A 4,795-nucleotide genomic window follows, 5' to 3' on the forward strand; every position below is an offset into this window, starting at 1 on the left:
ATATGAATAAGGTATATTGAATATATAAATATAGTTAATTTAAAAATATGAGATTTTTCTGAACACTTTTATTCGCCACTGATTTCGCACGATACACAGTCTGTGAATGAAATAGTAGACGATGGCTAACTTAATCACACATTTTAACTTTATATTATATTATAATTATTATTATATTATTATTTGTATTCGATTTTGATTTCTGCATCTTTCAAATTCACACTATGATTTATATTTATTAATATTATTATAATTATAATATTGTTATTAATTGATTGAATTCGTCTGTGAAGTTGAATTCATCAACCATGTTACTATTTGCTTTTGAATTATGAATCTATCATGTTGTGTAGTAATATTATTAAATTGAATTAATATTTCTTTTAATATATATCCATCTCTTATCTCTTATATACATACATAATAGATATATGAACCATATTCATCTATCTCCCTCTTTCTCTGCACGTCTAAGAACAACAAACTTTTCTTTTGTTCTTCTAATTCGATCGGACCACTCAAGCCATCAAAACAAACACTTTTCAAACCTACAACCATCTCCCTCATCACCTTTGTTGGAACAATCACTAAAACACTACCATTAACAAACATAACCGAACACCCTTTCGGTTACTACTACTCCTGCCATCCGTATTTCCATTATGATGAGCTAGTTATCACTCGACAATAACTATCACCAAACCCACTTTCATCAAAACGATCCATCATCATCGAATATCAACACCACTTTCACTCATTAAACCACCATAAACTCACTTTCATTTTCTGTTTATGGTCACTGCAAACCAAACAAAACCACACAAGAACCCATCCGTTTCCGTTACTGCTCGAACGAGCCATGTTAACATCAAACTGTCACCACCACCAAGACACTCTCAAACCACAACCACCAGCATCCTCTAATACCTTCGGCTACTATAACCACCGTGACCAAACACCTGAAATCACCCTTGCTGCTACATCCATTTTTGTTTCAACCGAAGCTAAACACCACTTCTCTGAACCACCGAGAACCACCATGAAATAACACCATCGAACTGCCACTGCATCTACTAAGATTTATTTCTGTTCCATCACACGACCCGTTGTAAACTCGATTGTTGTTGATACAGACTGCTGCTATTATTTTCACCTTTCAATACTATTACTTTTCTGGTTACTAATTTGGTTTCAAACCGGGACAATACAACCAACCACCACTATGATCGACCCGTTACTACTATAGCTTTCTTCCTGTGTCCCTTTCAAACCACCCCACTTCGTAAACCATGACACGTACACCACCCATTCGTAATTGTTTATGTTTCATTAAAACCTACTGCTATATTCCGAATTGTTTTCACTTTCCTCTAGCAAACCATTATTTTCTTTTTACTTTTATCTCAAGACCCACTTGTAATTAATATATCAAGTAGTACTTTATGGTGGTGTATTATTCTAGTGTTTTGGCAGTTACTTGCATGTTAAAAAGGATAAAGGTGTCAACATGTTTTATCACTTTAGACTAGTGGGACATTTCTTTTTTTTTTTATTCTAAGGACTAGTCGATTCAACAGAAACATGTCTTCTTGTCTGACATTGCCATCGATAATTCATAGAATAAACTTCAACCACTTAAGTTTAATAAATGGACTTTAGACTTGACAAATTGGGTTACCTTGTTTCTTTTCTATATGGGTCGTTAATTAGGTGAATATTGGGTCGAGAATTAGTAGGCCAAGAATATAGATATGATGATATTAAGTTTGATAATAGGTGATATGTATAAAGAATGATGATAAGGTTAAATGATAATGGAGAATCTGAGGTGTATGATGTCGATAAGAAGGTTATAACATTGAGTGCGTGATTATGATGATGAGCGAGCTTTGATGATGATAATGATAATCATGATTAAGAATTAAGAAGATGAGAGTGATGATACAGAGATGATGAAGATGATGACCTGGGGATTGAGCAGGCAACTGCCGCCGTGTACTTCCCTTTTTATCTTTTTATTTTTGCAATTGAAACCAAGAAAACAAGATTCGCGATGCATTTATGATAACCTAATTAATTTGGGTTTGATCAAATGTTACTTAGGTTATAGAAATTGGGCTGCAAATTGTAAAGTGTTTGGGTTATCATACTGAGTTTTTAAATGTTGGGCCGAAATCCAACATATACTTCCTGTTGGGCCGAGACTAGTTTTGCTGTTGGGCTTCTTTATTTAATTCATGGGCTAAGAAAATGGATAACAGATAGGAACATGTTATATATATTTGGGTCGTATTATTAATCAGAAAAACAAAATGGTTTTGCTGGCTGAGGTGTTTGATGGGTGAATGAGAGGTCTTGGGTTCGAGCCTGGACTCAGGCATATTTTTGTTGGAAAAGCTTTTGAGGTAGTTTTTACTACTACTCTTATTATTATTATTATCATTAATTATGATTATGATTATTATTAATGTTGTTATTGTTAGTCTTGTAATAAATATTAGTACTAATATCATACTTATATTTATAAGAATTAGAAATATTATTATCATTAGTATTTTTATTTTTATTATTAATATTATTATCACTATTTTAGTATTATAAATATTATTATAATAAACAAATGACATGTATATATAAAATAGATATAATTAATTTATTTATTAATATAACATACAAATTCTTAATATAAGAAGTATACTAATAATATTATTATATAAACTTGTTAATTGTTATTATGTGTTTTAATATATATAAAAATGATATAGGTTCGTGAATCCGAGGCCAACCCTACACTTGTTCATTATCGTCATATGTATTTTTACTACAAAATACATTAGGTGAGTTTCATTCGCCCTTTTTACTCTTTACATTTTTGGCCTGAGAATACATGCAAATGCTTTATTAACTGTTTTACAATATTTATATGCGTGAGTTTCATTACTCCCTTTTTAAATGCTTTTGCAATATATATTTTTGAGACTGAGAATACATGCGCTGTTTTTATAAATGTTTTACGAGATAGACACAAGTAATTGAAACTACATTATATGGTTGAATGATCGAAATCGAATATGCCCCTTTTTATTAAGTCTGGTAATCTAAGAATTAGGGAACAGACACCCTAGTTGACGCGAACTCTAAAGATAGATCTATCGGGCCCAACAAGCCCCATCCAAAGTACCGGATGCTTTAGTACTTCGAAATTTATATCATGTCCGAAGGAGGATCCCGGAATGATGGGGATATTCTATATGTATATTGTGAATGTCGGTTACCAGATGTTCAATCCATATGAATGATATTTTTGTCTCTATGCATGGGACGTATGATTTTGAGAAATGGAAATATGAAATCTTGTGGTCTATTAAAATGATGGAAATGATTATTTATGTTAAACTAATGAACTCACCAACCTTTTGGTTGACATTTTAAAGCATGTTTATTCTCAGGTACGAAAGAAATCTTCCGCTGTACATTTGCTCATTTTAGAGACATTACTTGGAGTCATTCATTACATATTTCAAAAGACGTTGCATTCGAGTCGTTGAGTTCATCAAGATTATTATTAAGTCAATTATAGATGGATATATTATAAAATGGTATGCATGCTGTTAACTGTCGATGTAAATGAAAGTTTGTCTTTTAAAAACGAATGCAAGGTTTGTAAAATGTATCATATAGAGGTCAAGTACCTCGCGATGTAATCAACTATTGTGAATCGTTTGTAATCAATATGGACTTCGTCCGGATGGATTAGGACGGGTCCTTTCATATGTTTACTTACAACAGGTTGTTTATGTTATTATAGCATCTTCACTGTTGTTTCCGCTGTTGCCGCTAATTCCATTGTCCCAATCGATACATGGTATTCTTCTGTATACATTCGGCAGTAAGGCCCCGTTTGGCTCGCGGAATCCCTAAGGAATTTGATGGAATTGGAATTGAATTCCTTAGACCGCTCCTTTTGGTTGACATATTTTGGAAGGAAACAAATTCCTTGGAATCTTGAGATTCATTCATCTATGGAATGTTCATTCCTTCAAGATGTTGATGGATTTGAATTCCTTCCAACATTGAATTTTTCAGGTCGCGACTCCCGAGCGCCTTTTGGCCCTCATTTTCGGGGCACGTTTTCAGAGAGCGTTTCGACTCGCGTTATCGGGGTGCGGTTTCTGAGCGCGTTTCCAGGGAGAGTTTTCCACGCGCGTTTTTGGGTCGCGTTTTTTCGGGTCCCGTTTTCATGCCGCGTTATCATGGCGCGTTTTCGAGACGTTTTTTCGGGGATCGATTTCGGCGCTTTTTTCTGGCGCACTTTTAGGGGCGTTGAAAACGCGTGTTTTCGAGGCGCGTTTCCGGCGAACAATTTCGGGGCGCTTATTCAGCGAGCTTTTTCGAAAAGCATTTTCGGGGCACGTTTTTCGGACACATTTTCGGGGGGCGTTTTTGGGTCACTTTTTTGGTGCGCGTTTTCGAAGCGCGTTTCCGGGGCGCGTTTCCAGCTCCAGTTTTCGTGGCGCGTTTTCGAAGCGCGTTTTCGCAGGGCGCCCGGAAACGCTCGTTTTCGCAGGGCGTCCGGAAACGCGCGTTTTCGCAGGGCGTCCGGAAACGCGCGTTTTCGCACCGCGCCCGGAAACGCGCGTTTTCGTATCGCGCCCTGAGACGCGCGTTTTCGCACCCGCCCGGAAGCGCGCGTTCCCGCAGCGCGCCCGGAAACCCGCGTTCCCGCAGCGCGCCCGGAAACCCGCGTTTCTGCAGCGCGTCCGGAAAACCGCGTTTTCGCAGCGCGTCCGGAAAT

This window comes from Rutidosis leptorrhynchoides, chromosome 2 (genome assembly GCF_046630445.1).
Source record: "Rutidosis leptorrhynchoides isolate AG116_Rl617_1_P2 chromosome 2, CSIRO_AGI_Rlap_v1, whole genome shotgun sequence".
Taxonomy (NCBI): Eukaryota; Viridiplantae; Streptophyta; class Magnoliopsida; order Asterales; family Asteraceae; genus Rutidosis; species Rutidosis leptorrhynchoides.